At 37.2% G+C, this 22702-nt stretch overlaps 1 protein-coding gene and 1 pseudogene across 7 annotated transcripts in view; both read right to left on the reverse strand.

Annotated features, from left to right (window-relative positions):
* Window positions 1-22702, reverse strand: part of Ppp1r12b (protein phosphatase 1 regulatory subunit 12B) — a 216694-nt gene that overhangs the window by 59018 nt on the left and 134974 nt on the right. The window contains exon 20 of one of the 7 annotated variants that reach the window (XR_012439040.1): window positions 17701-19204. The exons of the other annotated variants lie outside the window; for them this stretch is intronic. The gene's annotated coding sequence lies outside the window, so the exon portion shown is untranslated. The remainder of the gene's footprint in view (window positions 1-17700; window positions 19205-22702) is intronic. 7 annotated transcript variants of the gene reach the window in all.
* On the reverse strand, window positions 11316-11426 carry LOC141414221 (U2 spliceosomal RNA; annotated as a pseudogene).

Consider the following 22702-nt stretch of genomic DNA (forward strand, 5'->3'; position numbering starts at 1 on the left):
TTTAGTCAGTCATGGGGAGGGGGGAGAACCAATTCCCAGGGTACCCAAGTTAATGGTCTTGCCAACTCTGTCATTCCCACATTGCAATGCCAATGCAATTCCACATAAACACAATTATGCTGAGGCAAATATTGTTGCAGAGTATGAGAGCTACATGTGCACTTCTCTAAGAAACACCACTTGTGAGGTTCATGAGGTATGGAAATGTTTGTGGCAAACAGGACTGATGTGGAAACCAACTAATTAGATTCCTGAAGTCTACTGCTTAGCATGCAATACAGGAAAGAATTGAGCTCCATGAAGGCCAGGCTGACCAGTATACATTCAACTACACATTGTTCTCTTTGAATACAAAAGGCAAGCAGGAGCTAACATCTGAGGGCCCCTGACACTGTTCTAAGTAGTTTGCGCTATGCTGCATGCCATGTTACTATCTGGGTTGGCAGACTGGGGTGGTAACAATAGGTTATTGGCATTGCGGCCAGAGAGTCAATGTTTCGTTAACATCCTATTGAAACAAACAAACAATAAATAACACCAGCTACCTTAAAAAACATACATTATGGGTCATAATTCAGACTTTGTATCCTAAACCCATCATTACAACTGCAACTAGAACTCAAAGAGCAAAGCAGATCTACTGTTAACCACAAAGAAGGGTGATCGAAGTCTCACTCATGTTCCAATCCAAGAAACTTGTATCACTTAGGTGTAATGTGAAATGTCCTTATTTTTCCAGTGATGTTTGTGGGAAGTATTAGAAATTTGTTTTTCCTGCCTCCTTTTGTTGTTTCTAAATAAGTTGGAAGCAAGACAAGCTGGTGTGGATTCTGGTTTTTTTGTTTTAATTCCCCAAAACACTTACTGTAAGACAAGATTTCTTACACTTATTCCACGAAGGTTTGTCCCCAAAATTAGTCTAGGCTTGGTGTCTTCGGCAGGAGGAAGAGGTAGTAATGGTAATTAAAATATGATTAAATTTCTTTAATGATTATTGGGCATCTCCATTTTTCTATTTCTTGAGTCATTTTGGTATTTTACACTTTCTCAAAACAATGTCCATTTAAGTTTTCAAGCCTACAGACATAAAGTTGTTTCATCTGTAATTTGTTACCCTCTCCCATCCCAATACTGTTTATTTATTCCTATTGCTTTTTCTTAATCATACTGTCAAAGGCTTTTCAAAGAATCAGCTTCTGGTTAAATCAATAATCTCTACTACTGTTTTATTTTCTGTACACTAATTTCTGCTTTTATCTTAATTTTATGTCATTCCTTCTATTGTATTTGAGCTGGCTCTATATTCTTGCTAAGTGCTACTCCCTTCCCCGACCCTAACCCATGGCACCCAGGGCCTTGCACATGATAACTTGCTAACTTACTAAGTTGAAAGCTTAGCTCACTTATTCCTCACGAAATTTCTACTGTCTCTCATCCCCTTCATTCCCCTCACTCTCTAGCTTAAATTTCATGGCCCATTAGTATGATTACTCTCATTCCCTTTCTTGCCTCAAAATACCTGGCAAAAACTATAACTTTGTTTAAATTCAATTTTCTGCCTACTCCACACCTACCTGAATGTGGCAAGATAAAAACATACAACCAGGCTCAATGGTCTCAATTTAAATTCATTACTTTGAACTTTTAAGTGGACTCTTAATGATTCACTTTTCTAAGTAACCATTTCATCCCCTTTTCCTTTCAACTAAAACCTAACAGTTTCTCCCTCATGCTCTTTCTTACCTGTTAGTCTTGTTTTCTAACTTGCTTAGAAAATTGAAGCAACCAGAAGAAAACTCCACAGACTCCCATTACCACATGTAACCATCACCTACCATTCTCTTATCTGTTACCACTGACCCACTTAACAGGCTTCTATTTGAAGTCAGTCCTTCAACTGTGTCCCATATCCTACTCAGGGATCTCGCTTACAATAGGTCTCCATTCTTCCTCTTACATCAACCTTTTTCCCTTTCTCTCTCTCCTGGATCATTCCATCAGCAAACTACGTCTATTTCTCCCATTTAAAAAAAATATCCTTCTGTTGAGTAGATCTCCCCTGCAAGCTGCCACTGAATTTCTTTGTCTCTCTTTGCTGAAAATTTTTTTCCTTAAAAAAAAAAAAAAAAAAGACTTTTCTGGTGATTCCAATTCCTCTCCTCCAAGACTACTCTTTATCAAGGTTAGTTCTTAGTCTTCATCTTATTTCACGTAGCAGCCAGCCATATGTGACATGGTTGATAGCTACCTCTTGATACACTGTCTTCACTATACTGGACACCATATGCATCATGGTTCTCTTTTTCTGGATTGTCTCTCCAATATCTCAAATAGTCTTATGGCTTAAATTATCTAAATGCTCCACAGATTTGTATATCCAACTGCCAAAATTTCCAGTTGGATACCTAATATATATCACAAACTCAACACATTTGCAATTGGATCCCTGATTTTCTTCCACAGCCTTCTTTACCTGCAGCCTTCTCCATGTCAGTTCTTGGCCATTATCTTTCTAGTTGCATAGGTCAAACACCAGGGAGTTATCTAGGACTCCTCTTTTCTCATTTTCCCCACAAACAACCCTCAGAGAGATGTTGTCTCTCCTTTCAAATTTATCCAGAGTCTTATAACATCTCTATTGCTCCCCATATGACCTAACTCCCCATCATCCTTATTAGTGTCCTGGCTTCTGCTATTGTCTCAAGTCTAATCTCAACACAGCAGTTGGAGTGATTCTTTGAAAATGCAAGTCAGATCATGTTATTCCTCTACTCAAAATCCTGCAGTGGCCTCTCATTTTACTCAGAGTAAACAATAAAGTGTTACAACAAACTATACTCACGTGACCTGACTCTCTTGCTATTTACCATGTTTTCCCTTTGCTTCTTTTCATTTCCTTTTCTGCCTTCTATTGGATAAAGTGAATGCATCTTTAAAAATATCTTTTTTTCTCTAACAGTTGGGGGTTGTACCTTCTATTTCTATTACTTTGGTGGTTACTGTGGTGGTTCTTGTGGTGCTGGGGATTGAACCCAGGGTGGTAAAGCATCCTAAGGTAAGTGCTGAACTGTACTACCAGCTCTACCACTACATTTAACATGCTTATTTATTTTACTTTAAAAGCTTACAGAATTAATCAGGATATTTTCTATTTAAAACTAGGACCTGAGTACACTTTTACCTCTTTAACATGTTATTGTTAGAATTTAGTTCCCCCTTTTTAAACATAAGGGAAATAATTATTAGCATTACCACCACACCTTAGTGTTTTTTGCTTCTTGTATTGTTTTCTGCATTCTTCTTTTTCCTGAAGATTATCTTTCAGTTATTTTATCACAAAGGGTTTGTGGGTTGTGAATTAGCCCTTATGTCTGAAAATGTCTTTGTTTTGCTCTCACTGTGTATGTAAGTCAGTGTACAGAAGAGTGTGTTCATACTTATGTTTCCATGGCAATTTGAAGATACTATTTTGTTTTCTGATATCTACTGTTGCCAAAGCCTACTGCCAATTTGACTACCATTTCTTTTTTAGATTACATCTTTTTCTCAAAATTTAAGACTTTTTGCTTTATTACTAATGTCCTACTATATATGAAGTTATGGATTTATTTCTTCTGCTTTACACATTGTAGGGCTTTCTATTGTGAGGTCACTTAGGTTCATTTCTGAAAAAAATACTGATGTGCTATTATTATTATTGACACTTTCAATTCTCTTTTCTTCTATGCAACTCCTAGCAGATATAAGCTAGAGTTCCTTAGGTTACTTTTCATTTCTATCTTCTCTTTTACAAGTTCTAGTTTTCTAAACTGAATTCTAGGAGATTTTTCTCAGTTCTATTTCACTAATTTTCTCTTAATCTATAAAAAGTATGTTATACAGTCTGTTCTTTTACTTCGGTACTTTTTTTTATCTCAATATAATATTTTTCACTTCTAAGATGTCTTAAATTTTTTCCCCCATCCCTTTCTCATCTTGTTTTATTCCTTGTTATTCTTGCATTGTGGAATCTAACTATATTTGCATGTTGAGAATTGTAACTTACTTTAAATTGTCTTCAGATTGTCCTTTTTTCTCAGGCATAAATTCTCTTATTTGTTGGGTCTTTTGACTGCTTTTCCTGCTTTTAAATTTTATTGAGTTCTTTCTAACATTTTAATAGTTTTAAAATGTGTATACTTGTGTCTATAGTAATTCTCTAGTCACCTTAGCTTTGATCTGATAACCAGAACTTAAACAGATAGTTCTGGGCTCTCCTTCCTCTTAGCCCAGTTCTGTATTGTTCACCCCAAAGTGGTGTGAGTCTGAGTTCTGTGTTGAGTGAGTTCCTGTGCTTTCTTGCTTCTGCCAGTTCTCCTTTACTTCTGGTCAGGTGCAAGCAGCTTATTTCTGGTTGTGACACTACTAGGATAAGCTGAACAAACCCAGCCTTCATATACAGATAGCACAGTGTGTTCCTGGTTTCTGGATTCATGTTCTGAGCAGATGAGATCCTGGCAAAAACCACCGGTCCCAATTGCCTGTAACCAGTCATCGCTTCCCTATCACAGTGGCTTTTCTTTACATTACTGGCCCAAAGTGACTTTCTTTCTTATTTTTAAGTATTACTATTTAGAAAAAAATCTTTAATCTTTAAAAAAAAATTTATTCATCATTTCTGTTTTGGAATGAAAGGGGTAAGAATCAGAATGTGCTCACTCTGTCATTCTGACCTAGAAGTCCCAGAGTAGCTTTTGCTTTGAAACAAGAGCAGTTCAGTTCTCTGGGTCTCATCAGTTTATAAACATTAGCATGTGTACCCAGAGTTCAAACTCAAAATCAACTGTAGTGGATGAAAATTCCCATTATTTGGAATTTGTTTGTATTGAAATAGATAACAGATTTATTGGAAAATCAGAAATTGAAGGAAGATTATTTTAAAAAGGCAAGAAACTTGGGACTGCAGCAAACTTTACTGGAAACCTTATGCACAAACTCTACCCCATAAATGGAATCAGACTGAACAAAAGCAGACGGTGTTTTCCCCACCCAGGAAGAGTCACTGCAGCCAGTAGGGTCCTGTCATAAGCACCAACCTGCACTTCTGAACCTGGAAGACAGCCATCAGTACAGTGGAAAGAATGCTAGACTAAGAACTCAGAACTGTTCTAGTTTATTCTCTAAAACCAAGTCATTACACAAGTGAAGCCATGCCCCCCTTTGGGGCCCCATGTTCTTCATCTGCAAAATCAGGGAGTTGAACTAGAGCTTGTAAAGTACCACCTAGAAATAATTTTCTGTGATCTCAACAGTTTGGTACTTTGTAAGTAGGCTGTGTTCTCTATTCTTTAGTTTGCTGATTAAATAACTTGCCAGGTAAATTCCTGAAATCAGTTTCAAATCAAATGAAAGAATCACCAGATGCATGGTTTTATTTGATTGCTATACTGCAAAGAAACAGCCTGGTAGCTGGATGAAATTTCAGTGTGGGTGTAAACATAATCTAAGTTTTAAATAGAAAAAGCAAATCAACCCAGACCAAAACAAAAACATGCTACACACAAGCCCAGATACAACAAAAGGTAAGATGTCTCTTCTACAAAAATGACTGTTATTGATAGCTAAGAAGACAATAAAAAATAATAAATCTCAAACTGACCTGATTAAAGTAAAGATGGAGACAAAGCTAAGAAGCATGCAGCAAAGTTACAGGATGTGAGAAATCTAACCCTGCACATGTAAAGTTTGCACAAATAGAAATTATATGTGAACAGAAATGTAGGAAAGAGAATGAAGAAGAAAAGGTAATGATAGAATTCTGAACAGAAAAGTGGAGTAAGAATAAAGAAAACTAGAACCCAGTGGTAGAGTGCTGCATTGCCTAGAATGTTAAGACTCTGGATTCAATCCCTAGCACTGGGGGAAAAAAAGAATTAAAAAGTGGGGGGCCCAAGCGTGGTGGTGCTTGCCTGTCATTCCAGCTACTCATGACGTGGAGACAGCAGGCTCACAGTTCAAGGCTAGCCCAGGCAAAAAGCCAGCCAGACCCTATCTCAAAACCCAAGTGGGTGTAGTTACACACACCTGCGGTCCCAGATACTTGGAAGAGGAGGATGGCAATTTATGGCCAGTCTGGACAGTTAGCTTGAGACCCTTTTTGAAAAACAAACTAAAAGCAAAAGGACTGGTGGGCATGGCTCAGAATGGTGGAGCACTTGCTTAGTTGTCAGCATGAGGTCCTGAGTTTAATCCCCAGTACAAGAAAAGAAAAGAGCAAAGAAATAGAGCTGAGGTGAAAAGGAGAACTCAAGGATAAAAATCAGAGCTTTGACTATGGGTCACAATAAGAGTGTATGTGAACCCTGTAAATGCACTACAAAGCAGTAAAAGCTAAGTTGATTCAAGCTTTATAGATCTGGAGAATGGAGCATTGTGGCCGCCATCTCATGTCTTCAGACAACACCCTAAAGACACACTGTTAAAAAAAAATTCACTGAAAGGCATCTTACCATCCACATTGCTGTATATGATACACAGTACTCTGCATCAACATTCCCACATGTGTGGGCGAAAATATTAGGGGAAGTTATCTAGCAGATTTCTATTCACTCTTTAATGCTTTCACCCAAACTGAAACGGGGAACCAGACAGAAGAGAGGGGAGGAGCTCTCTGACAAAATTCCCATTTGGTTCATGAAAAGACCAATGAAGTAGTCTTTACTTTCATGCAAATTTTCATTTTTTCCAAGTTTTCATTATCAAAGAAGCACTTATAGGGAATAATTACACAAATAACAAGGGATTATGAAAGAAAATTCAATGGGAAGGGGACCAGGAAGTAGTGAAGAGATCTGGTAGAGATGAATCGATGTGGGTTGCAATACACAAGTGCATGGAAGCGATGCTAGGAATCTCTTTGTAGCTATCTTTATCTCAGACTAGCAAAAACGATATGTCTTTCTTATTATCTGTTATGTTTTCTCTTCAACAAAATTAAAGAAAAGGGCAGAACACATTCCCCTGGAAGCAGAGGGTGGGGGGAGGAGGGAGCTGGCACAATGTATACACATAAAAATAAATAAAATATATTACTCACTTTTCTACTTAAAAAAAAAAAAGAAAATTCAGAAAATAAAGACAAGGACAAAGTCAGTCACAGTCTTACCTAGAATACAATAGCTATTAACACTCAGTAGTTTTCCCTCTGGTCTTCTCATTTGATCCTGTCTATCCTCTATTCCCCCATATTGTTTATCTTATTATATTTATGATTTTGGATTTAGTTCACTTAGTAATATTTTATCATTAATTACTTATCTAGATCACATTATCTTTGTAACTCACTTTTAATGGCTGCTTTATACTCTGTTCTTGTCCAGGAAAACACCCCTAAATGGCTAGCCAGCAGGGAATGGTAAAACAAACTATAATCCATGGTATTCCATTGCACAGATGAATCATAGTTTACTTAACTCCTGCCAGAACACTGGACATTTAGGTGGTTTCCAAAGTTTCCACTAGTATAAATAGCTAAATGGACTAAGTCTGTTTTGTTCAATAGTGCCTAACAGTCTTCCACATAGCAAGTACACAAAGTTTTTGTGGAATGACTATGTGTTTATAGAGCTTAATATATACATTATATATTTTATATATTATTATATATTATGTATATATGTCATATACATAATTACATATAATTATATGTATATTTATATATTGTTATTATGCATATAACATAAATATATTTTACATATATTACATGTTGTAATAAAAATTTCTGTGTATAAGGAATGTGTGTGCATGACTACTTCACAGAAATAGAGTCCCAAAGTAAAATTCTGGATTAATTTCAAGCTTTTAATATTTTGGCAACTTGCTTTCCAAAAAGAATTAATTTGCATTTCTAAGACTAAAAAATGAGACGTTCTAATTCACTATATTTTCACCTAAAATGGGCATTAACTTTTCAGTCTTTGTCTATTATGACAGGTAAAAAATTTTTACTTCATTATATTTAGGTTTATATTTTTGAACACTAGCGAGGTTGCACACTTTTTCTTATATCTACTAACTACTTTGAAATAGTTTTCAAATAATAATTACTATCCAAATCATATTTACTCCTTGAAGCCCAGCTGTAGGATGCAAAGGGCAAAACGAAACATAACAAAAAATCCCCCAATATCAGGAAGTAAATTCTGGAAGAAACTTTAAGGAACTACTTCAGAATATATAAGCAGGGAATAGCTTACTCATACAACAAACCTGGTACTGTTATGTGCTTTTATTAACAGTAAAGTTGGAAGTGAGGTCTCTCAGTTCCTGCCTTTTTTCTAATATTCATATGCTATCTAATTTTATTTGTGAGACTTTTCTGGGGTGACGAAGAGGGCCAAGAGGAAATGGTTTCTGTAATAATTCTAAAATTTTTCTTTTAGGAAGCCATTCTAGATTAACCTAGAAATTCTAAGGGCTGTTCTCTATAATTGCAGTCTGTAAGAACTTCTTTAAGATAGTCCTGGGGTGGTTTTGCAGAAAGGAGCTGTCCTCTGATGGACTACTGGTCCAAATTCACAACAGATAACCAGTTAATCTCTAAAGGAGGCTGTCTTGAGGGAAAACTGGTTGACCATCACAGCTGAGACTGAGTCTAGCCAGGGCTACTGGTTGACCTCCTTGAAAGCATTCTGTAACAACTAAGCTAGATACAGAGAGGGAAAAGCATGGTTAGAGGAAAAAAAGCTGACTCTAGGGAACATTATCAGCAATGAGAACTAGACCAAGACTGACAATGAAACCTTACTCAGTAATCCAACAACTAACTCATTGTTAGTATAATGTGGAAAACATTCCTCTGAGATAGAAGTATAATTGCTTTCTATTCCTTCAAGATATCTATCCTTGCAGGAGGAGGCAAGAATGTTGATCTCTCATCTATTCTTAACAAAGAAAAAAAAGCAGAAATGGGGAATGAGGATTGTAGAGGGAAACAATTCAGGGTGCAGCATGGAACCAAAGTCAACACAATGTGCCAAACAATAGGGTGATTAGATTTGCTCCAACTCTTCATACTTCCATGAGATTGTCTTAAACTGTAAACTATCTTGGAGCTCTACCCACAAAGCAAATGGCTACTAATCCCAGGCTATTAACACCAGAAAACCCATCAAAGTTATTACTTGCAGATGAGTCACAAAGAGCAGACACCAGTCTGTGGTGCTCCCCCGCTCCACTCCATCAAACTGCTCTCACAAGTCAGCAATTTCTCCTTACTGCCAAATCCACTGGATAACCCTCAGTTATTAAACTGCTAAAAGCGATTTGAGAGGACTGCTGGTAGCTCCAGTTTGTCTTTCTAGTACATTAGCCCTTTAACAGAATCCCTATTTCTGTGAGCAACCTATTCCATGTAGCTGTCTCTTGACCTACCCCTACAAGTGGCAGATGATATTTCTTCATCATTATTACTACTTTTAACACTACCACTCACATTACCGTTACCATAGTAACTAACACTGATTGAGCATTAACTATGAGCCATACACTGTTTTGTCACTTTATATGTATTATCTCATTTAAAGATATGACCTCTGTGATAAATACATATTCCTCACATTTTAGAGTTGAGGAAACAGAGGCATAGGAAGAGCATATAATTTGCCCAAGGTTCCACAGTAAGTAGCAGAGCAGGGTTTGAATTCAATCTGGTTCTAAAATTCAGGCTTTTAACCACCATGCTTCACTGCTTTTCTCACTCAGTCTCATCTAATCTCTGATTACAGAAATTGATTCAGGAAAGTACACCTGACCCAAGCAAGGTCAATCATACATGTGGACACTAGGATAGAGAAGTTCTTTCTTCCTTTGTAGTATGTGCAAAAAAAAAAAAAAAAAAAAGGCAGTGGAGCTTTGGTGACCAAGTTTCAGCTTCCTATATTAAGCTATGCCTGAAGCCAGGCCAGGATCAATATCCAGATTTCTCAGTTACATAGCCTTTTTGCTTGAGCTACATGAAGTTAAGTTTCAATAAGAGGAGAGAGAGTTCTTCACCATTTAGTATGACATTGACTATAAGTTTATCATATATTACCTTTATTATGTTGGCATATGTTCCCTCTATTACTAATTTCTTTAGGGCTTTTATCAAGAGATGTTGAATTTTGTCAAAGGCTTTTTCTGTACCTATTGAGATGATCATGAGATTTTTGTCATTTATTCTGTTTATGTGCTGTATTACATTTATTGATTTGCATATGTTGAACCATCCTTATATCTCAAGAATGAAACCAACTTGATCTTGGTATAGATCTTTTTAATGTGCTGTTAAATTTGGTTTGCAAGTATTTTCAGGAGAATTTTTGTGTCTATGTTCATCAAGGAAGTTGGTGTATAGTTTTTTGCTGTTGTGTGTTCTTATCTGGTTTTAGTAGTAAGGAGATAATAGCTTCATAAAATGAATTTGATAGTGTTCCTCCCCTTTCTATTTTATGGAATAGTTTTAGGAACAAACTATCAGTTTTTCTTTCAAGGTCTGGTAGAATTCATCAGTGAATCTTTTGGGTCCTGGGTTTCTCTTTGTTGGGAGATTCTTGATTGCTTCAATTTCATGCTTGTCATAGATCTTTTAGGTGGTTTATATTCTCTTGGTTCAATTTTGGTAATTTCTGTCCTTATTGCTATTATTTCTTTCCACTTACTGCTTTTGTGTTTGGCTTGTATTTTAGTTTAAGCTATTAATTTGCCAAAAGACTTGTCGTCTTTGCGGTGGGCGTGGAACTGGCGTTAGAACTCAGGGCTTCGTTCTACCACTTGAGCCACATCTCCAGTACTTTTTTATTTTTTTGAGATTAGGTTTTGTTTGCGATGCGATGTCACACAGACTGGCCTCAATCTCCTGGACTCAAGCAATTCTCCTATCTCCTAAGGAGCTGGGATACAGCAAGGAGTCACTGTGCCTGCTCTGCCAACATACTTTAAAAATGTCCCTCCTTGGATAGGTAAGACACCCAAAAAACCAGACAGCATTTGTTGCCCTCAACGCAGAGAAACTAAAACAGATACTTTAAAGCAACCGAGGCCAATAGAAGAAGGGGACCAGGAACTAGAGAAAAGGTTAGATCAAGAAAAATTAACCTAGAAGGTAACACACACGCACAGGAAATCAATGTGAGTCAACTCCCTGTATAGCTATACTTATCTCAACTAGCAGAAACACTTGGTCCTTCCTATTATTGCTTATACTCTCTCTTCAACAAAATTAGAGATAAGGGCAAAATAGTGTCTGCCTGGTAGTGAGGGGTTAGGGTGGATGGGGAGGGTAAGTGAATTAAAAAAAAAAGTCCCTCCTTTCCTCATCAGCATAATTGAAGGTGCAAGAGTTCAGGTTGTAAGAAAACATTTTTAAAATTCTACACTTGATCTTAGCCAAAAGGCCGAGAAGCGATTTTAAAATTCTAAAAGCATAAAAAAAAAAAATCAAGCATTTTTCAAGCCCACACTCTGTTAAGGCTCATCTGTGTGAACACTTACCTTGAAAGGTCTTATTTGGATACAAAACTATGGTTTGCCTATGAAGAGATTCATGCCACTAAATGGCTGTTATCTGATTCTTGAACTTGCTTGATTGAAAATTGAGATGTAACAGAAAAAACTGGTAACTGTAACCATTCATCTTTATATTTTCACTCTAACTATCCTACCGTTTAGGTCTTACCAAAATAAAACTTCCACAGGCAATATCTATTAGTGTCTCAAGCTTAACATTCCTGTTGGGACAAATCTACAAACACTCCATTTGCTGAAATGGGGCTTCAAATCCCACACTAAGCTTTCTACCTCAATCATGGGGCTAGAGCTCTACCATTAGCTAAGCCTAAACCATGATTACGGCTCTCTAGCCTTGCTATCAACAGAGAAATGAATACTTTTGTAACCAAGGTAACCCTTAGACTCCAACTGAAAGGAGAACAATTACTCCTAGAGGCTCTCTTATGATCAAAGCCATCACAGGAATGACTACTTTGATAAAAGAGTTGAACTCAAGTGCTTTGAAGACAACCTTATGAAATTGTCATCATGGTAATGATGGGGTCTCAGGAATGCTCAGTTGAAAATGATCCTTTTCTCAAGAATGTCTTTAGTTGGTCTTGAATGTTTTTAAAAATAGAAAAACTTTGGAAAAATACCATCAGAAAATTCACCAGAATGTTAATAATAATTTCTTCTGAATAGTATGGTTATAGATACTTTTCTCTTATTCTTTATAGAAGAAACAGTTCCCTTTTTATAATTAATATTTCTAACACATCTACCTTTACTATCCTGAAATGATACTCACTAACATAAAACTTAGCTAAAATCATAATAAAAGCAAAGTAATTTATAATGAGATACACACACATACTTTTGGTGCTGGGGACTGAACCCAGTGTCTCAACTGCTCTACTCCTGAGCTTCACTGCTAGCCCCTATTGATATATATTTATTATACACATAATATATATGCATATTAATGTGTTAATTCTTCAGTCAATAATATTAGGGGGCATAATATAATAATGCATCATAGAATTATCATGAAGGCAGAGACCAAGTGTAGATTTGCAAAATTTGTTATACAATGTCATCATGATATAAGTGGCATTACTGTCAGGGCTGAGTAAAACTAAGTATAGTTTCTCCTCAATTTACATGGTGCTTGAAATTTTAGAAATGCCCATACCAATTGAGTTCATATATAAAACCAACTTTGGTTTTAGACTCAGGTACTCAACAGTTTTTCATCTAAGAAAATTCAGGAAGACAGTGAAAAATCAAGCATGCTCAGGACAACTGCTTGAAACGTGACATCACAGAAAATCTAGCATCTCTGGCCTCTTCTACTAAACGCGACCATAACGTTCTCTATCACCATGTCCCCTGAAAGGATCCCTATGAATTTTTACAATCTCCTGTAGAAATGTAACTGCTGATTTTGAGGTCCACTTTGTACTTTTTTGTGCTTTATAAATTTTTTCTAATGTAATGCATTACATTTTATGATCATAAAAAAGCTCCATCAGAACTTCAAGCTCATGAGTTCCCCTCAGCAAAAAGATGTAAGATCACAGGTTCCAAACACAAACTTAAAGGCAGCTGGAGGCAGAAGGAAGAAATGAGAAGAAAAGACCAAGAGGTTAACTACACTATTCTTAGTAGTTGGATAAATCTTCCACATCTATGGATAAGATGTCTGAACAAAGCCCAAACAGATTACCTTGAAGGTCAGTTTATTCTGTCTTAGAAAAAAAATTCTGATTAAAGCAGAATTCTTTTTTTTTTTTTTTTGTAATGGGACACTGGGTCCAAATTTACAGGGTCTCCAAGGAATATATGTGAACTTTGATTACTGAGATTTCCTTGGCAACAGCACGATCTAAAATTAATAGAGTCCATAAATGGAAGATGCCAAAAGAAACTGTTCTTAAGATGGTTCAAGCAGTGTGGGCTAGAGCAAGGCACAACCCATATATAGAAAATCACAGCATGTGCAGTATTTTAAGAAACTACAGTTGCAAAGCAACAGCAAATGTACAGTGAGAAGAAAGATCCTTCCAGGTCAGTGTGGAGTCGGCCACTAGAGAAGATTCGTCAGTGTATACTAGATGACAGGCAGCGATTTCCCACACACAGAGCTGGTTAGCTGCCCTTTCTCTATCACCATCTCCTTCCCTGGACTGCCCATTATCATCAATTGTACAAATCTGGGATACTTTGCTTTTCTAGATGTGGAATTCCTGCCAACTCCCAGAGGCTGGCCACAAGAGGATTGCTTGTAACAACTATCATTTATTAAATTTATCCATATATTTTATCTCCTTAGGAACATTATCATGTTATCAAATTTCTCAGACTCCTCAAAATCCTCTCATTCTGGGGACAAGCTATACCATTCCTTTTATTTACTTATTTTTTTCTTATCTGCCTAAAGATAAAGAGGTTGAGTGCAGAAAATCTGTATTTTATTATCCTTTTAACTCTGTTCAAAGCAATAGAGACTTACCAAAAAAGAAAGATACTGCAGTTCTTATATGGCATACTGTAAAAAATATTACTTTTCTACATAAATAACTAAGTCTATCTGATAGCTTACCTACGGTGTCTTTAAACTTAAGTCAAGCTGTTGTTCTCTCTCAACAGTGCAGTCTTGTCTGGGAAATACCTTACCATATTAGGCAATCAGGCCCCATAGAGAGGGGAAAGCAAAACAGACCTAGGATTTTACCTAAAAGGAGAATGGCAAACATATTACCCAGTGTTGGAGAGTGTACAGAAAATTGCTGGCTACCCTCCAGCAGATAATGGAGCTTCACAAGATTAAGTAACAAGATTTAAAATATACTGCTTGAGGAGGAATGATCCAGCAAATAGCCAGAAGGAAAGTTGTAAAAAAAAATTATAAAAATAGGAAAAAGAGTTGTTATTGAGTCAAAGAAAGAAGGCAGGGGAAAAATAGCAAAGATCTATATAACTACAACTGTTGGAAACATTGGGAGAGAAGCTTAAATAGGAACAATTTAGATACAAAAATGAAACACTGCTTGATTGACAGAGAAATTTGCAGGATGTATTTGCTCATCAGGAATTCAGAGTTCTGAGCAAAACATTTAGTCCTGTTCTTTCCTTTTCTGTTCATTTATTTCTCCCTACCTCAGCATCCCTTCAGAAACTTATTCCTCAAAACTCTTCAGGTACATGTTAAATTTGTTGGCGTTATAGAACAATTTGGGTTACTTCTCTGACTCTCCAAATATTTCACTCTTTAAGGGTAAATTAATAAATAACTTAAAAATCAAATGATTCTAAAAGTCAATGAAAATATTCCAAAAGCTGTACTCTAGTCTGACTTAGGAAATTGCAGACTTAGAAAATAAGGATCCTTAGAAAACAGAATCCAGTCACCTTTAATTATTTAAATGTATTAATTCATTTTTATTTTACAACTCAAAAAAGGTAGGTACTATAATTATTTCCATTTTAAAGATGAGGAAACTGAAGCATGTAGATGTTAAATAATTTATCTAAAATAGTTAAGTGGTCAAACTGGAATTTAAACCCAGGGAGTCTGCACTCTTGGGTCTGCACTCTTAGATTTTACACTACTGCCCATCATAACAGCATATGACATAAGATACGTCACAGATACAAAAGATTCAAGTGCAGGTAGCATGAGAACTGCAGACTGGGAATATAATGATGTTACCCTGGCAAATTAGTTTATCACTCTGGGATCAGTAGTTTCTTTAAAAAGAGAGTTAACTAAATGGCTTCTAAAGTCTCCTTCAGTTCTAAAATTTCATTCTATAATGGCCATCCTAGTCATCACAGAGTTAAAAAGAAATCTTAGTATATTGCAGCACCTAGAAATAAACATTTTTCAAAAAAGAGCTTCTTCTTTACTGAAATGGAAGTGCTAGTTATTCAAAGATAAAATAAAGATGAGAAAATTAGGCAAGCAGAGTGATCAAAAGGTGAGCCAACTTAACAGACTATTTGCAGGCATGTTAATCAGTAGAAGCCTCTGATGCACCAAGAACAGTCTCCTCACATCCCTGAGCTCCAAAAACTTACAGAGAAGCAGTGATTTCTATTTCAAAAGATGTCAGAGATGCCCTGGGATATTCAACTCTCGTACACCACTACATAGTCCCCTCATAAGAAGGTCAAACAGATTTTACGGGTAATATCCCTAGACAAGCTGAGAAAAAATGTTAAAACAAGAACATTAAGAAACTACTTATTATTCTGTGCTTTATTTTAATTTGGTAAAAGGGGAAACTGCATTCATAATTCTTAGAGTCAAGTGCCAGGACTCCCTGGTCTCCTAGGCTGGTCCTTCCCCTTCTTCTTACTTTAAACTTTGGTGTGCCCCAGTGTTTTGTCTTTGGGCCTCTTCTCTGACTTCCATTTTTACTATCTTGGCAACTGCATTCAATCCCATGATTTTAAACACTGTCTATATGCTTACTGGCATCCAGCTTTATACACCCAGCCCAGACCTTTCACCTAAACTTCAGAATCCTATATCCAACTATTTTTTTCACATTTTCATGTAAAAATATGTTAATCAGACCTACTAAGTTCAACACTTCTAAACCCCAAGCCAAATGTCTGCTTCTCTTCTACTTCATCTATTCTTCACATAGTATTCTCCAATTCAGTTGATGGAAACTCTGCCCGTTCAGTTGTCTTACCTAAAAACTTGGTACTTTTCTATTTTTTTCCAAGCCAACAGCAAATCTAAGTAGTTCTAACTTCAAAATACACTCTGAATATGACAACTTTTTGCATCTTTTCTGCTTGCTATCACCTTGGTCCAAACTAACATCAGTTTTTTCTATATTACTGACATTCCTGCTTCCATGGACATTCCCTCAGTTTACTCTTCAACATGGCAGCAGAGTGGCCCATTAAAATGTAAGTATGACACTTTGATGCTCAAAACTACAACAGGAGCTGGGCACTGGTGGCTTACGCCTGTAATCCTAACAACTCAGGAAGCAGAGATCAGGAGGATCGCAGTTCAAAACCAGCCCAGGCAAATAGTTCTGCAAAACCCTATCTCGAAAAACCCTTCACAAAAATAGGGCTTGTGGAGTGGCTCAAGGTGAAGACCTGAGTTCAAGTCTCAGTACTGGAAAAAAAAAAAAACCCTACAATAATTATACTCAGATCGAAAGCCAAAATTCTTGCAGTGACTTCAAGTCTAAGCTCTCTAACTCTCTTGCTCTTCCCACTTGGGGAATTTTACCTGTCCCAAGCATGCTGGGCATATCCTGCCTCACAGTCTTAGCAGTTATTGCTCCCTGTGTCTGTAATAATTCATGCTCATATATCCACATGGCTTCCCACTTTACCTCCTTTAAGCTAAGTTCAGATGATGTTCTGTCACCGAGGCCTATTCTAACAACCCTATTTACGATGCAACCTCTGTCCACAATGGCACTTTTGATTACTTCTTACTTTACTTACCCTGTGGTTTTCACATAGCACTTAATACCTTTTAACATAACTTATTTGCATATTTATTTTATTTTCTGTTTATCTCCCTCACCAGAATATAAGTTCCATGACAGCATGGCTTTTTGTTCATTGTTGCATTCCCAGAATTGAGAAAAGTACCTGACCACAATAGGTGAGTAAGAGCACCTGCTGAATGAAACAATGGGAAGACACTTATAAAAGGGGAGCAGGACAAAAGGGAAAATGCATTTATTGGTTTCTGGTATTACAGACATTTTGGGGGCATTTTTTGTTAAAGTTCAAAATGAAGCACTGCTAAAAAAATTTAGATGTGTTTTCTCTTTTATTTATTTTGCTGAAAAACCTTACATTTAACTGATTACATCTTTTGAATCACAGATATCTCCAGTAGCATATCAACTAGTTACCTAGGGCAGGTACCTTGATATCCATGAATTATCAATTCTCTAATAATATTTCCTTTATCAATTCACTTTAAGGGATGATTAGTAATTCAATGTACTACTTCCATTCAGGACTGAGACAGCTCCACTGCTAACTCTGAGGTAAGGTTTCTGTAATTTTTTTCAGATTACAGTGTCACCTGATTCTCCTAAAAGCAACAGAGCTTACAGCAGAGGTGGAGGGGTGGGAGCCGGGGTATTTTCCTAATAAAAGTATGGAAATTCATACTTCCTGACAAACATAACTACCCACCTATGTCAAGTACAGCAGAAGAATGCTCAGGCTGTACCCACTGAATCCTGATATTCTGAGTAGGCTTTTAAGTTGTCCTTCAAGAAGACGTTCCTTCACTCAAGGAGGTGAGGTGCTACTAGCAAGTCAATTCGAACATGTAACCTGCTGATAAAAACCAAATGAATGAGTAGAGTGTGTAAAAGAATGTAAGCTCTAATTTCAGTCTGCATCACAACCATAACATAAAAAGGTTCCCTGATGCAGGACACAGGATGCTCACCTAGCAGAGATTTTTTTGTCTCCAAATGATTAGTAACCTCTCTGGGCCTCAGTTTTCTTAACTGTGAAATAGGTTCCTAAACCAAGTTATCTCTATTCCCCTTCCAATTCTATAATATCAAAAGTTGGGAGGCAAATATCTTTACTACACTGAACTGGATTCTTCAACAATTCCTTTAAAATAAAGGCAATTTGTCTTGGGTCAGCTCCTGTAGGGCGCCATGCTGCTTGCTCACCAACATCTTTTCTGTTGACCACTTGTGCCCTCTAGTGATAAAATCAATTATACAACAGGATTGTTTTGGGAAATAGTTTGCTCCAGAGTATATGGGGGAAAATAAGAATGCAGTAGATAAAGCTCAATGTAAAATGGGCCTGGTGTCTCACATTTATAAGCTTAGCTACTAGGGAAGCAGAGATTAGGAAGATCGTGGTTTGTTGCCAGTCAGGGAAAAAAGATAGCGAGATCCCATCTCAATCAGCAACCCCAGGATAGTGGTACACACCTGTGATCCCAGCTATAGAGACCATAGGTGGGAAGATCACAGACTGAGGCCAGTCCTGGGCAAAAACATTAGACTCTACCTGAAAAATAACTAAAGCAAAAAAAGGGCCAAAAGTACAGCTCAAGTGATAGAGCACCTGCCTAGCAATTGTGTAGCTCTAAATACTGCCCAAAACAAGACAAACAAAAAAACAAACAACAACAAAAAAAGCCTCAATGAGATCTGGGGTGTGGCTCAAGTGGTAGAGTGCCTGCCTAGCAAGCCCAAGGACCTGAGCACCCAGTACCGTGAAACAGAAAAGCAAACAAAATCCAATTAACAAACAAAACCAAACAGTTATTTAGCTAGGTACCAGTGGTTCATGCCTATAATCCCAGCTACTAGGGAAGCAGAGATTTGGAGGACTGAGGTTCAAAGTCAGCTAAGGCAAATAGTTTGTGAGACCCTATCTTAAAAATATCTAACCTAAAAACAGGGTTGGCAGAATGGCTCAAGTGGTAGAGTGCCTGCTTAGCAGATGTGAGGCCCTGAGTTCAAATCCCTATACTGCCAAAAACAAAAACAAAAACCCTCAACGTAAAGCGAAAGGCCAGCAGGCCAAAGATGGAAAGAACACCAATGGTATGCCTATGATTGCTCCTTCTAGAACAAACATTCTATGCAGATAATACTACAGTGGCCTCACCCATCTGCAGTTTTGCTTCCCACAGTTTCTGTTGCCTGCAGTCAGCCACTGTCTGAAAATATTAAACAGAAATTCATCATTTTAGAAGTATATGTTTTTCTGAATAATGTGATGAAATCTCATGCCATCCTGTTCTGTGCTGTCTGGAATGTGAATCATCCCTTTGTCCAGAGTAGTACCCATACCATTAGCAACCTTTCAGTTGTTGATTGACTACTAAGACATCAATAGCTCAGTGTTTAGGTTCAGATAACCCTTATTTTACTAAACAATGGCCACAAAGCAAAAGAGTAGTGAATCCGGCAATTTTATTACAGTATATTATTATAACACTTCTATTTATTATTAGTTATTGTTGTTAATCTCTTACATGCCTTATTAAACTTTTTCGTAGGTATGAATATATAGAAAAAAGCATAGTGTATAGAGGATTTGGAACTATTTCCAGTTTCAGGCATCCCCAGGTGGTCTTGGAAAGTGTTTTCCCATGGATAAAAGGGCACTACTATATAGTAAAAACAAAACACATCAAACACACTCATAAATATAAAAGCATTTTCAATCTTCCTCAAATTAACATTCAGATTCAGTTTCTGTTTCACTTAAAAAGACAAAGACTATCTTAAGATTTCCAGAGACTGTCATATACCTAATAGGGATAATGAAACAGAATTCACATCTGTTAAGGAGGTACTAAGATACAAATTATATATTCTTTGTCAGTCTCACTGGCTGGTGGATTTACCAATAGGGATGGGTTTGACTGAAACATGCACTGTGATGGACTTAATCCCAACTTCTCATCATGCTCCTTGTTTTGCAGCATCACTAGCACAGCAATGCAGGACTGGTCCCTTTATCATCTACTCTAGATATCAAGGCCATCCCTGGCCATAAATCTTATCTGTATACAAATCTTGGTTACACTTTTCTAGGTACACAAAAGAGGAAAGGGATTTCAATGATATTAATAGGGTTTTGGGTAAATAATACAAAGGTCTCCTAACCTTACTAATACATGGGCAAGAGATTAAAGAATCTTCTTCTGGCTGGGTGCCAGTTGCTCATACCTGTAACCCTAGCTACTCAGGAAGCAGAGATCAGGAGAATCACTGTTCAAAGCCAGCCTGGGCAAATAGTTCATGAGACCCTATCTTGAAAATACATAACACAAAAAGGGCTGGTGGAGGGCTCAAGGTGTAGGCCCTAAATTCAAGCCCCAGTGCCACAAAAACAACAACAAAAAACTTCTGAAATCTCTAAGAAGGGGGATGGGTGGGAAAATCCATACATATTTAGAATCATTTTAGCTCTAGCTCTGACTAGAGGCATAAGATAGAGATGGTAACCAATCACGTTTTCTTTCTACCCTTTAAAACTAAGTATTACTGGATGATTTCACACATACAAGTTTGAAAAAAGGGCAATGTTAACCTACAGTATCAGAAATCAGGAAACATTTGCCTCCTGGGGCAGGAAACTGACTGGAAAGGGACAAGAGGGAACTTTTTAAAGTGGTGGAAAAGTTCTATCTTGTTGATTTGGGTGGTAGTTACACTAATATATACAAGTGTCAAAACTCACCAAATGGTACATTTAAAATCTAAGCATTTTATTGACTGCAAATAATATCTCAGTTAAAAAATAAATGTCAAAGTCTTGGGAGCAGTCAACTTCAAAAATAATAGCATCACTGTTAAGAAGTAGGTTAGGAGAAAAGAAAAGAATTGCCCTGACTTCTCAGTAGTGTCCATGCTGATTCACTAATAGGCCATTTCAACAGAATGTCCCTTCCTCTGGTGCATTTGTTGCTGCAGAGCTAATCAACAATACTGCCTGATGGATGGTAATTAAGCTAGGGGGAGAGAGAGTGGTCATAAGATTCATAAGATGCTATTGATTGCCTGGAGAACAACTGTGGCAGTTTATACTGGGCCATTTTACTCTGTGGGCCCATATGGATACTGACTTCATGTCTGCTAGTATTAAAAGACAATGCACAGGGGAGAAAAACAGATAAAGAATTTCACAGATACAAGTTGGAGCAATGAAATAAGCAAATGTAAGACCTACAAAAAGGATACTTCACCTTGCACTGACTCCTCATCTACCTTTCCTTCTGCAGAACGGTGGGTGGGGCTGGAGAATGGCACCTGGAAAGTTCTCATATCAACCACAGCTGGCCTGCATACATGCAAAGTTACCAGTCTAGAGGTAACAGGCTGTTCATTTTTCTCTTAGATTCATACTGGACTCTTCCTAGCACATGGTAAACGCTAGTAAATGCTTCAAGCAATTGGATGAGTGGAATATTTTTTAGACTAACAAATGACTTTCATGCCAAATCTCAATAGTCTCTGCTTTTCCTCACCAACCAAAAGCCTTTTCTATAATTTTAGGTCAATGGTCCTAAAATGCAATTCTCTAAGAAGCACTGCATCAAGATCATCTTAATTCTCCTTACTTGGTATCCTAGGCTAGGATTTTCCAGTGCCAAAAAGTCTAAAAAGACAGAGTCAAGGCCAAGTGTGGTAATACCCACCTGTAATACCAGCACTCGGGAGGCTGAGGCAAGAGGATCATGAGTTTGAGGCCAGCCTGGGCTGCGTAGTGTGTTCAAGGTCAGCCTGAGCTACATAGTGAGAGACCCTGTCTCAAAAAAAACCCCAAAAACTAGACACAAAGATTTTTACTGACAAAAGACGTTTTATAACAACAAAACCTTCCTTGTTGTAAGTCTCTGGATTTAAATAACGTGTATAACCCTCTAGGGTTATAGCCCATTTGAACGCTCTGTAATCTGTTATGCAGATTCCCTGTTTAAATATAGTTCCCCAAAGGAATTTTCCTATATTTACTCTTAAAGCCTTTCCAAGCCCCTTTAAGAGAGTTGCTGCTGCCTGCATGCATGTGTGCGTGCACTCACACCCCTGCCCCAGTGGAACCTGTTTGTGCTATCTCTAAACAACATAACTCAGCTTCAACCAATGGTTGGCAATTCTCATCTATGCTAGCATTAATCATTATTGTTTTTTGGAAAACCACTGACTTCTTGGGATTTTTTTTTTTTTTTTTTTTTTTTGTGCTTTCTGATACAAAGTCTCCCTACGTAGCCCAGGCAGCCTTGAACTTATGGTCCTTCTGCCTCAGCCTCTGCAATGTGGGAATTATGGCTATACACTACCATACCTGGCTACATTTGGGATCTTGACTAAAACACAGTCATGTCAGTGGCAGCTTGTTATTTGCATTTCTTTTGCTAAAATGAGTTAGTTGTTGGTTTTCTGTGTGGGATATTAAGTATATTCAGTAGAATATGAGAACACATGTTCAATAAACTGTAGGGAACCAAAAGGCCATCATTTTACATAATTGCCAATAAAAAGCACACAAATTTCAATTAATTTAGTAAAAACCAAGTTAGAAGAACTCCACAGTGTTCTATGGTATCTAAGTGGCTCACAGGCACTTGGACTATCTTCAGGAGTACTGGGCACAGGTCTTTCATTGCAGAGAGGAGTTACAGATGCCAGGCTTCAAAAGGTTGGAG

Source organism: Castor canadensis, chromosome 11, assembly GCF_047511655.1.
Source record: "Castor canadensis chromosome 11, mCasCan1.hap1v2, whole genome shotgun sequence".
Taxonomy (NCBI): Eukaryota; Metazoa; Chordata; class Mammalia; order Rodentia; family Castoridae; genus Castor; species Castor canadensis.